The following is a 13,690-nucleotide window of genomic DNA, read 5'->3' on the forward strand; positions in this document are numbered from 1 at the left end:
GTTTCCTGCCCAGAATAGTAGTTTTATATGTATACAGTTTACTATGCTGAAGAATTTGCAGCCAATGCAGTTAACTGCTCCTAAAATATAATTTGATTTAGCCACAAGATGGCAATAAAGATTAAAATATAACAATATTATCTAAACTAGATTTTATTTCCTTGCTTAAGCATGACCCAAACACTGTGACCAGAGCATTATCTAATATTTTTATTTTATATATATAGTATTACAAATCAAGAGTTTGCAATGATCTCTAATCTAGTATTTACTGTAAGGATAGCTTTATTCCCTATTATGACATATAATGCACTTAATCACATATAGTGCTGATCTTCCTTTCCTAAAAATGCTAATGAATTTCAAATTTGTATCTAGTGGGAGGAAAGGAAGGAAGAATGGGAGGGAGGGAGGGAGGGAGGGAGGGAGGAAGGAAGGAAGGAAGGAAGGAAGGAAGGAAGGAAGGAAGGAAGGAAGGAAGGAAGGAAGGAAGGAAGATAGATTATGGCCACCCCCTTCTCTCAGGTTTACATTGTTGTAAATCCTTTTTATACAAAGTTGTAACTGATGGCTGTAAGATATCTACTGTCATTAAATGGTGTCAGATAACCACCTCTGTTGGTTAGCTATCATGTTAATAATTGCTGTCACTTGAAAGAAATAGACAAGGACTAAATGTACCATGCAGCAGCTTAATATAGAAATATTGATGATTGCAGGATAGAATATCCAATTTAAAAAAAAACCACCAAGGCAGTGCAATGCACACACAGCACCACTCCGCGGAGTTTAATGAAATGATATTTCATTCTCCTGTGTAAACATCAGCTTTCTGTCATATTCAGTGCTGGAGCACTAGTTGTTCATCTGCATTATTCATTATTTTTTGTCTGCTAAATTAAAAATGAAGCCTTCCAGAACGAAGGATTTTTGCAATAAGAAGCAAGATGGATATATATAGCAATCTTTTAATTCACTGTTCAATAGCTAGATGGCCTCCAAATCAGAAGAAAAATAGGTGTTCAGATATGGAAGTCGGCCTTTAGGAATATACCCATGCATGCATTTATGTGTATTGCATGCATGTATATTCCTACACACATTGTTATAAAACTGTACTTGGGAGAAGTTATCTATGCTATTAATAAAAACCTGTCTATATCATCATGCTTTGCAGTTAAAAAATGTCCTGTTAACATGGAATTGATAAAGCTTTACACATAAATCCAATAAACAAATAAATAAAATATTACAATTTTATTCTCTAGGAGATTAACCATTCCGAAGAAGATATCCATTCAAAATAAATTCGTAACTGCACTTCCATCCTTCATGAATGCAACATCAATGAAACAGAAGCATGTGTGTTAATGTGTTTGTGTGTGTGTGTATGTATGAAAGAGCCATTTCGTATCAAATTATTGCAGTATAATACTATATCCATCCATCCATCCATCCATCCATCCATCCATCCATCCATCCACACTATCAACTATTGCCAGCTTTAACATTTTTCAGGTTGCATATAGAAGAGGGTGGACACAGGGAAGACTATTGCAAGTAATAAAAGTTTATTAATAAAACTCCCAATACTTACAGTGTCAGAGAGATCCTACCCTAACTCTCCTTGCTGAACCTGGGTAGTGATGAGGAAGGAATTCCATGGAATCAACTCACAAAGGTTGCTTTCATTGGATAAGTTTTACAGACCTTCGATCTCTTCCCCCACACCCCCAAACTGTTTTATTTACAAATAAGCAAGAAAAGATTACATATTAAGAATGATTTAGCTGCTTGTTAACTGTGACTTCAACTTCCAGAATTCTCAAGCACACATTTTAAAGTTGCTGAGATTGAAAAAACATCGGTCTATAGGTATTGGGCTCCTGTTAAGAAAAACTGGGAAACAATGATCTGACTGAGATTAGAGAGGGGTGTTTGTTATTCTATAGCTTGTGAAAGTAAATTGGAAGAGCTGGCATGCCTCTCTTCCTAGTGTTAATTAAAAAATACAGATCAATCACAGGATACCAATTACACCGAGTAAGATATAGCCATGCACGTTTTTTTTTAAAAAAGGGGAGATCAAATGTATGTCATAGAATTACAAGGTTGGAAGGCACTTCACAGTTTTTCTAGTCCAGGGGTCAGCAACCTGTGGCTCTGGAGCCACATGTGGCTTTTCCATCCCTCTGCTGTGGCTCCCTGTTGCCGGTTGGCTCCACAATTGATAGGGCTTTCAGTTAGGACAGGTAGAGGAAAAAGGATGCCGTTCTAGGAGGAGACTCTATGGTGGGGGAACTGGACTTCCGGTCGGCTCCAGAATTGAATGGGGGGCTTCCAGTTAGGATCTTTGTGGCTCTCTGAGTGTTTAAGTACATCCCCCTCCACAGGATAGGAATCCTCACACCATCCCGGACAGTTGTCCAATTTTTGTTTAGAAATTTCAAGTAATGGAGAGTACCCATGAAACCAGCAGGCAGGTTGCCTCATTGCTATCACAGGTTTGGAGTTTGTATCTTGAATTTGGATACAGGCCAGCGCAAATCAGGCTTGATTCAATCTGAACTGGAAAGTCAAGATAGGAAAAGGGCATGATTTGATTGAGTTTGCAATTTGAGCTTTGCAGGCAAAGTGATTTGATTTGAGCCAATTTGATATTCAATTAAAGAAAAGATTGATCATAAACTCTTATGGGGAAGCATTAAAAACACTTGCAATGGCTTTATCCGCTTGGCAGAACCCACCAAAATAACAAGAAAACATCAGGTTTAGAGATTTGAGATGTCAGTTTTCAGCCAGATACCTTGAAAGCTTTACTGCAATATATTTTTAAAAATATTTCCCTTATACCTCTTCCAAGGCAGCGTCTGTAGTGCGGAAAGGACAGCTCCAGAGGTTCCAAAATGCCCAGCAAAGAACTGAACCAGCATATGTCCTACCAATTTTTTTAAAAAATTGCACAGCTTTGAAAATATAAGCTTGCATTTTATTTTTCCACTTGCTTTTTTGGTGTGCAAGACTTGTCAGGATAATCGGGAATGCCCACTGACTTTCCTTATAGGGGTGCTGTAGTTTGCTGCTTCTCATGCCTGAGTTTTAAGCTGCACAGAGTTGTTGCATAAAGTCTGGCCTCTTCCAGATGGAACCTAGATGGGTCAGGTTTACAGCTTGCTGGCAGTAATCTATCTTGGCTAGTCAGCAGAGGCAGCAGAAACAGGCTGGTATAGATAGAATGATTCTGGTATGAGCCTGAACAGATGAATAAGAAAACCAGATAGAGATCAGCAAATATCTTACTCTTAAGGAGAAAGGAGCAAGAGAAATGGAGATTAAAAAAAAAAAAAGAATTAGGTGAAATAGAAAAAAATATGCTGAATTTGCAAATAAACCAGAACAAGTGTTGGTATATAAATTGAGGGGAAAAGGCAAAAATGTCAAAGAATTTGAACAACAGAAATTGGTGGAAAAGACGGTTTTAAGATTGAGGAAAAAGTGAAATACTTGATATCCCTATGACTAATAATGAATTGTATTTTATACCAAAATAATTATGTCAAGGCATAGCATGAAATCAAGAAGGATGTGTTAAATATGGGGGAAATTACAACTGTCATTGTTGGGGAGGATTTCTGCGATAAAAATGAATGTTTTGCAAAGAATGATTTGTAAAACAATACCCATTTTGACAACTGATGTACCATTTAAATAACAGTGGAAAAATAAATCAAAGTATGGCAAGGAAAAAAACAAGGGTTAAATATAAAATACTTTAAGATGTAAAAGAACAAGGAGGATTGAGACTGCCTATTTTGAGATCCTTCTTTGGAGCCTACTGCTTAGTCTAGATAAGAGGCAGTTTTTTGAGAAATAAGAGTTTGTTAGAATTAGAAGAGCACAATCTGAAGTTTGGATGGCATGGTTTTCTGTAGTATGATAAAGTTACGGTGAATGAAGATTTTTAAGAATCATGATATTAGGAGTGCCGTATTGAGAAAATGGAACAGATATAAAACAGACTATGCCCCAAAATACAGGTTTTATTGGTCTCAGCACAAGAAGCATTTGAAAGGGAAGAAATAGTAGGTAAACAAAAATGATTAACTTACCAATAGTTACTAGATCAGAAGCATTGGAGGATATAATATAAAAACAAAAATCCAATTGACTGCAGAGGGATTTAGCTTTCAATGTTTTTTGTATGCTCAGTTAAGAGGAGATTTAGAGTAGATGATAGGACATTTGGAATTGAGCAAAAGACAGAATTTGAACTATGTACAAATGATGAATATGTAATTGCTGAAAAGTATAAGCTTTTATTGAAATTTGGCATGAAAGAAAAACAAGTGAAAGATTATGTGATAAAATGCGCTACGAAATTTGGATGGGATAGTGTGAAAATGTGGGTAACATAAAGGGCCATTTTATTGTGATTGGTTCAAATTTCTAGGTTCAAATACATATAATGATTCAAAGATTTTTTTTTAAAAAAATTAAGATCAACATTCAACTGAAAGAAGGATTTTTCTTGCTGGAATCAATGGGCAATCAATTAAAAAAGAGTCATGGAAGATTATTTTTAGATATAACTACTACTATGAAACTATTATATGCATAAAAACAAAAGATTCTGAAATACCCACAATGGTTAGTGAAGATGACAGAACTGGCAGAGATGGCAAAATTAACTGGTTTGATTAGAGAAAGATCAACAACTACATTTATTAATAGCAGGAAATTTTTTTGCTTAAAAAAGAGAAAATAATGTGATTTATGGGTCTGAGGAATAGAAAGCATAGCTTATGAAAAGAAAGAAATTTTGATGCCAGTTTAAAAAGAGATGGTAAAACATAAATATATTTCAAACTGCTGTCCAAACGATTGGAAGCTGTTTCTTTATAATCTTCTCTCTCTCTCTCTCTCTTTCTCCCTCCCTCCCTCCCCCCTCCCTCCTTTCTTCCTTATTTCTTTCTTTTTCATTTATTCATTTTCTTTCTTTCTTTCTTTCTTTCTTTCTTTCTTTCTTTCTTTCTTTCTTTCTTTCTTCTTTCTTTCTTTTTTTCTTCTGATGCTATGATTTACTTTTTCTTTTTCTGCTTTCTTATGGTAGAAAGCTGTATAAGCTACTGTAACTAGAGCAGCATAAAGGAGTGAATGGTTGAGAGAAAGGGGCAGACTAACAATATTGTGGTTGGATGGAGTTGATGACATCCTGAAATCGAGAGGTGAGAAGTTGAACAGCAAAAGCCACTGTATAAATCTATGTTTAGTACAATAGAAGAAAATATTGTTTCCCAGGCAAGGAAAGTATATAGTGAATAATGGTTGTGTAAATGACATTTGGATTTCTGCCCTCTCTTTCTTTCTCTCCCCATTCCTTAAAATTCATTTGCTCACCATTTCTCTTCCTTTCTTTTAATGCCTCACATTAAGTTGCTTATTTTAAAAGGAAATATTTCACAATGGGGAAATACGTGTGCATGTAGTTTTTTTTTTTTTAAATAGCAATAGCACTTAGACTTATATACTGCTTCACAGTGCTTTACAGCCTTCTCTAAGCAGTTTACAGAGCAGTTTTCAGAGTCAGTCTATTGCCCCCAACAATCTGGGTCCTCATTTTACCGAACTTGGAAGGATGGAAGGCTTGAGCCAGTGACAATCGAACTGCCGAACTTCAGGCAGTTGGCAGTCAGCTGAAGTAGCCTGCAGTACTGCATTCTAACCACTGCACCACCGCGGCTCGGATGATTTTTGAATTGCCACTTAGAATGGATAACTCTAATAGGTTTTCTAGTCTTTTAAGTTGCTGAATTCATCTTCTGAAGCTTCAGAGGTATAGGATGTTTACTTCTACCAGTTGTCTGAAGACTGTTTCAGAGAAATACTTCTCTAAATACTTCTCGTGTAGCTGAAGGCACACTTCTCCTCTAGCTCCTTTTTTTCATGAGATTTTTCCCTTGCCACAGTGTTTTGTAATTATATTTTTCCATTTTTCTTCCTTTTCTATAATATAGCTCTAAAACAGTATTTTTCAACCCTGGAAACTTTAACATGTGGACTTCGTCTCCCAGAATTCTCTAGTCAGCATGAGCAAAATTCAGCCCCCAAACTGATCATTTTCAGAGGCCAAACAAACATTAGTGCCTCAAGGAGGCACAATGGGTGGGTTATTATCTCCATGCCTTGTCCTTCCTCAAAAGGAAAAAATAAATAAACTCAAAAAGAAAGGCTGAATAATTTGGTTGTAATTGAATTTGCTTGAGCAGGAGATTGAACTAGAGCAGGGGTCTCCAACCTTGGCAACTTTAAGACTTGTGGACTTCAACTCCCGGCTTCGCTGGCTGAGGAATTCTGGGTGTTGAAGTCCACAAGTCATAAAGTTGCCAAGGTTGGAGACCCCTGGACTAGAGGACCTCCAAGGTTCCTTCCAACTCTGTTATTCTGTTATTTTCTGTTATAACCCTGGATGTGCCACCTTTGGAAACCTCTTCTTTCCACTTTAATCCAAAAGGGAAAATTAGATAAACCTTTAAGTTAATGCATGTGCTGTAAATAAACCAATTAACTTTTCATTTCATTTCAATTTGAATATTCTGTCATTATATTACTGTAATATCCTTCATGTGGATGCCTTTGAGATCTTTCAGATGGCTGCTAGTTTATGAATTAGTTCAATCTGACTGTTTTAATTGAAGAAAAACTATGCTATGCTAACTGCTAACCCTGGTTTCCCAGGATCTTTTCGGTTTAATTGAAACTACTTTTACAGGTTTGATAGTTTAGAAAAAACACACGGGAAGCGTGTTCCATTTATTTAGATCTACTTGTACATTAAAGAATGAATTTGGAATATTTTCTGTAAGGATCCCTTTCCAGGAGGATGGGTATGAAAGAAAAATCCTTTTCTAATGCTCCAACAGTGAAAAAAAAAATTCTCCAGGAAGGGTTTCCCCTACACCTATTTTTCTGATGAAATTTTTACATGCATTTTTTCCTCATTCTGTCAGTTTATGTGGCTATAATTTGTTTTGTATCTACATATTAATTGATCTGTCTTGTAATAAACTGCCTTGGGAATATAACTGAAAGTCATGTAAAAGTACTAATAAGAATGGATAAATGAAATACAGTCTCCTTAATTATAGGCAGTGTCATTCTTTCATCTTAGTAATTAATGTTAATTCATTATAAAAAGGTTAAGCATAACCCCCCCAAAAAACAAAGTTAAGAATGTTATTTGGCTATTGCAGACTCTTTGAGTAATTTTACATGAAAATTACAATTTTAGGAAAAAGAAGTCAAACAGAAGCTGGTTAAGGAAAATACATGAGAGTTCCAGTTTTGGAACTCTTCACCCTCTCTCTCTCTCTCTCTCTCACACACACACATTTCCATTGTAATTTATCTTCTTTCTTATATGTTTCCCTAGAAATGGGAACGTACATCTTCATAAAGATTTCACAAGAAATTGGCATAGTTTCCTATCTATAAACATTTGATGTGCAACTTGAAACTCAGCATCAGAATTAAAGTGGTCAGGAAAAGGGATTGTTGTTTTGGGATTTGCTGATTGCCTAAAGTTGTATTGTCATTCCAGGAAAGATTGCTTGTCAAGAGTTGTCCTTTGGAGAGTTATATCAAATGAAACTGCCAGGAGTTGTCCTGGCCAAGACAATGAATAGGTGAAGTTGGACAGCAAAACAGTTCTATAATTGAACCAAATTTACATCCAGGCTATCACTACAGTATTAAACTGCTGATTGAAATCTGGGTTTGGATTTTAATCAAATGTATGTTGTATCCAGATGGAGTAAGACTGGGGACTGTACTATCAAAGAAAATCCATGAGATAATTTAATAGCAAAGTTTTGATGCATTCATCACTATTTGAGGCTAGGGTATTTGGAAATAAGTTTGTGTAGCAGCTATAATTTGGGAGTTAACAGGAGCATTATTTTTTTTTAGGCAACTTTCTAGTTTCAAAAATAGGCTTGCAGCCAATTCATGCCAATATTTAGTTCATCTTTTTAAATTTACTGTCTTACATTTAAAATATATACAGAAATATTCTATGATGGCATGGGCCGTTTCTTGGCATTCATACATTACAGATCCATATAGACTATATTTGTCAAAACTTGGAGTCCATCAAGTTATTGAATGAGATCCATTTTAAAGCAGAAATATGAGCTTGTCTTCTCTTAACAAGTCAATGTCAGATTTTGCCCAACGATAAGGCAGATCTAACATTTCCATCACAATGTAAGCACTGACTAAATTCTAAAAATCAATAGGGTTACCTTATTAGGCCTTCAAAAATCTGATAATACTATAGAGTTATGTCTGTATCTCTTTAGAAACATCTAGAGTTCTTCTAGATTTATATTTATTGACGGATATTCTAAGAGGAATTTGAAGGCTGTGATTTCCATATGGATTTTGGGGTTTTTTAAATTATTTATTATTTATTATCTTCAACTCTGCTTTAAGCTCCCTGTCTGATGGAATCGATTCAAAAGGTTGCGTAATAGAGTTGGTCAACCAGTTATCCTTTTAGATCAACCCAGTTGTTGCAGAAGGAACCATGGTGGCGCAGTGGTTAGAATGCAGTATTGCAGGCTAATTCTGCTGACTGCCGACTGCCAGCAGTTTGGCAGTTCAAGTCTCACTGGCTCAAGGTTGACTCAGCCTTCCATCCTTCCGAGGTGGGTAAAATGAGGACCCAGATTGTTGGGGGCAATATGCTGACTCTGTAAACCACTTAGAGAGAGATGTAAAGCACTGTGAAGTGATACATAAATCTGCTATCACTATTGCTACATAAATACTCTAATAGGACTATGATTCTATGAATGATTTCTGCAGATACTCAATATGTTCCAAAAGGCTTACTTCTAAGAAAATGGATATAAGAATGCACCTCAAGCACTTTTTTTCTGGGAGTGAGCCTCATTGAACACAGAGTATGAGTAGAAATATACCATATAATTACATTATATCAGTGACTTTTCCCCTAGCAAATAAAATTCTATACAATTCACCAACAGGTTAATACTTCATGAAGCATCTTCATTAGATTTCCAAGTGTTTGGGACAGGTTCTGTTCTCCATTGTTGATTGCTTTTTGTGCTGAAATTGTTCTGTGGAATGGTGCAATAGCTATACTTTACAAAGTCCAATGCTGACATGTTTATACAACACATATTTTTTTATTTGTATGTGAAGCATACAACACATGTTGAAGAAAGTTAGGGCTTCAAACACTAGGACATGCCCACCAATTTGATGCTGTTGATCCATTGTCATCTTTTCCAGGCAGACCAGACAGGAAACATGAGATGAGCTAATTCTACTTTATTGTAAGACTACATTAACAGAATCTTGCAAGTCTAATCTCTGGTCATTTTTTTAATAGCCTGATAAGTTAGAGAGCTACGTTTCTGAGCTTCTTTCTATGCCCATTATACAGCTGCAGTCTACGCCTCCTCTTATCTGACCATTCCACAGGCAGCATCTCTGGGTGTTATGGTATACAGGAATGAGAAACAGAAGTGGGCTTTCCCTATTCCTGTTTTCCATTCCTGCATATCACAATACCCATTTCAGGTGGCCGACTGAACTGGAAATGGAAAAAAAATGGGTCTTCAGGCATAAAATAGTAGATTTACACTACCAAGGTATCCTGCAAGATATTTTTATAGACTTTCAGTTCTCTTATGTAAGACTAGTAAATGTTAGCTCAGCATCACCCACTATATCTCAAATAACCAGTCACCAAACAAACAAACAAACAAATCCAAGAAAAGTATTCTAAATATCTGCTAGAATACAACAACACAGGATATGAGAAGATAGTCCAAAAGATCTAACTTCCAAAATAATGTAGTAGCTTTTTTAAAGAAAACATCAATCAGAAATGATTGCATCCCCAAATTGTTCTTTTGTTTTCTTCAAATGTAAAAGGTACTTCATAAACTGGAAGTGGTATATTATAAACTAATCCATCACTTCCAGTTTAGAAAGTACTTTAGCTAGAGGGAGAATCAGGTTGGCCAGTATGCTTATCTTCATTTCCTTTCCCCAGCATAATATTTTTCTTAGGAGCATAATCACTATATTTTAAATAGTTTTTGCCTCTTTTGGCTCCACAATCTAAAAAACATTAGTTTCTAACATCAGAACATTTTTAATTAAAATGGAAAGATCACCCAGTTCCTTTATAATTGCTCTCAGTTATGACTGATCTAAAGAAATATGCTACATTTGAATTCAGTAACCATGCTATACATTTGTTGAGGTATTTTGACTGTACTATCCTAACTCTACGTGGCCATCAGAGTTTCTTTCTTAATGGAAACATTAAATTTGTCGGCATCTTTCTCAGAAATTAGAATCTTTAATGTTAAAAGTGGATGGCCGCTATTTGTCTGAAATGCTAATATGAAATGAAAGTACTGAAAAAAGGACAATGGTTGACAAGAAAGAATAGTTCCTATCTTGGAACCCATTCTAATTAGAGAAGATCAACTCACCGAATCTGTCTCTGGGAAATACATTAAATGTAACCTGCTTTGTAATTGAACAATTGAATCTGCATAGTTTAAAATATAATCTTTTGCTAATTGTGGACCAGGGAGACAATCTATGTCCAAACTATTAAGCTGGGGATACTTAATTATTAATATAATTTAATATAATTCAACCCTTTAAGTTTCCTATGATTATTAGATGAGCTTTGGAGTATGTGAACAGCATATATGTCTATGTCAGGGGTGTCAGACTCACAGCGTCACATTGTTGTCATGTGATATATTGTGACTTTTTTCCCTTCGCTAAACCGGGGGGTGGGGGGGGAGGTGGATATGGCCAGTGTCTGACATATCTGGTCTATGGGCCACGAGTTGGACACTCCTGGTCTATATCTTTACAGGCAGCATGGTAGCTCAGTGGTTAAGATGCTGAGCTTATAGGCTGGAAAGCCGACAGTCCAGGTTTGAGACCCGAGCTACATATGATGGGGTGAGCTCCAGTCCTCACCCCAGTTCCTGTCAACCTAGCAGTTTGAAAGCATACAAATGTAAGTAGATAAATAGGTATCACTTCAGTGAGAAGTGCTCCATGATGTCATGCTGGTCACTTGACCATGGAAATATCTTCAGACAGTACTTGCTCAGTGGCTGGCCCAGTGGCCTTGAAACAGAGATGATAATGATACTCTTAAGCCACCTTATAGTCAGCAATAACTAGTGGAGTAAAATCCACAGTGTCTTTTTTTAAAACTCTTATCTTTACATCTCTCATTTGAACATAGAGACATATTCTAAATTGGTCCAAATTTGTGTGCTTTGTATTTTAGACTTGGCTAAAAGATACTTATTAATAAATATAAAATTAAAAACATTAAAATTAAAATTTATAGTGAGTGAATGTAGCCCACAATACTTCAAGCAAAACATTTCAACCTTGAATTAGGATGAAACTTAATACATTAAGGCTGTGCTGAAGCTGTTTCTATTTGTAACTCGGGAGATTTTGATCGAGAAGATTATAGAATTTGTAATGGTGTCCAGAATTTAGGTTTTTATGGGACCAGCTTTTTTTTTACTAGCAAATGAATAGATAGTTTTTATATTGCTACCATATTGTCATATTGTTATATCAATAGAAATATATAATGGTACCCTTAAGCCACCTGGAGTCACCTTCTGTGAGAGTTGGACAGCCATATAAATCTGTTTAATAAATAAGTAAATAAACAGAGTATCGATAACACTGATTATTCTTTCAAAACACAACCCAGAGGGCTTTTTGTTTTTTTTAAAATCTGATCACTCTTTTGCTGCACTTGAGTAACAACCTTCAAAATATATGTTCCTGATAATCCAAGTATGAATTTATAAGAACTCAAAAAGAAACTCTGAATACCAGAAAATGATGGTGAAATGACATCGGCCAGGGCCTGAAGCCTCAGAAGCAACTGACAGACTGACCAACCACAAAAATACACTATTGTATTTTTAGTACTAAATACTAATGTATTTAGTTACGTTAAAATATTGATAAGTAATACAAAGACTGCGGGCTCACCATACCCTCCCTCCATCTTGATCCAGCTGTGAGATATGTCATAGTTAAAGGAAAGAAATGGGAGTATTCTCCAGTGAACATTTTCCAACAAAAAGAATTTGATGGACAACTTCAGGGAGAGTCAAGAACAGGAAGTCAAATGCCTGTGTTGTGACCCAAACTTCATCCCTGTTGTTGTACACACATTCAGAAATGTTCTTGTTGCCACTGTAGGATGTTGCTATTATCATTTTGACAAAAGCTTCTGATTCTATGGATATCTCTGGCGACCAGCCCTGTATTAAAATATTCTAGAATAAAGTGTGCTTTTTCATGGTGTGTGTCTTTTAATGAATATATACAGTATCAACTGCACTGGAGAATGCTAGTCCCATGGCTTTCATTCTCATGCTATGTCCAATCTTTTCTTTGTGCTTTTGATTTAAACATCAGAGCACATGGTACATTTTTATGTGAGCAAGTGTAAGGCATGCACACATTTTCATACCTCTTTGCTAAAGATAAGAAAATTGGACAAGCAAAGGATGTGGAAAAGAAGTTGTAGGAGAGACGTGTCAAACTGGCAGCCCTGGGGCCAGATGCCTCACGCACAGGCCACACCCACCCCAGTTCCGTGAATGGGAAAAAACATCATAAAACATCATGTGATGACAACATGACACAGCAAGTTTGACACCCATGTTGTAGGAGATGTGGCCAGTAGACAGATATCTATCCTGTCTAAATTAGCCTAGATCCTTTGGTTAAATTGGATAAAGAAATCTGCAATCTGGAAATTTGATTTAAATCTGAGTTGGCTCTTAATCCAGGGTGACAACATAAACACATGGCTAAACTAACAATTCCTATGAAATGGTTTCAAATTATTTCTGACTATTACTTTGGGTTTGGCTTTGTATTTATATTTGGGTTGGGATTCTAAATAGCAAGTTACAGTAAGTGTGTTGAGTTTTTATAGAGCACACTTACAGTACCTTACTTTAAAAAAAAAAAAAATCATTGACATATGCTCCTGAAGAAACTGAGAATTAGTATGGGGCTTTATGTGTCCTATGGTCCAAAACCTTCCACCCACTTACTTGCTTCATGCAGCAGATTAATGGATCTGTAGTTATGCTATATTACATATCCAATTGGATTAAATATCCATTCGGGTCAAGATTGACTCCCAAATATAGTAGTTGGTCAGAGTTTCCATCATTTCCCTTGTAGCAGAAGAGAGAAAATAGGAACTTGAAATTTTCATTATCAACAGCATCACTCGTGCTTCAAACTTCTGAAATGTAAGATTGGATTCTCATATTGATATTGAAGTTAGTAGCTGCTTTCCAAATAATATCCCGAGGCAGACTAGGCAGGGGAGACAAGTTTTCCCCCTGTTTCACCAAAAGTAGGAAAGAGAAAAGGAAAGAAGAAAGAAGGGAAGAAAGAAAGAAAGAAAGAAAGAAGGAAGGAAGGAAGGAAGGAAGAAAGGAAAGAAAGAAAAAAGGAAAGAAGATAAGATGCTAACATTTTTGAATTGCTTTTAAGGTTCATGTCTAAAAGCAAAATTATTCTCTGGAGTTCCTTTCAGCTTTTTAAAAAAGAAATTGTACTAATTAGA

Source organism: Pantherophis guttatus, chromosome 3, assembly GCF_059756535.1.
Source record: "Pantherophis guttatus breed Tessera chromosome 3, ASM5975653v1, whole genome shotgun sequence".
In the NCBI taxonomy this organism is placed as follows: domain Eukaryota; kingdom Metazoa; phylum Chordata; class Lepidosauria; order Squamata; family Colubridae; genus Pantherophis; species Pantherophis guttatus.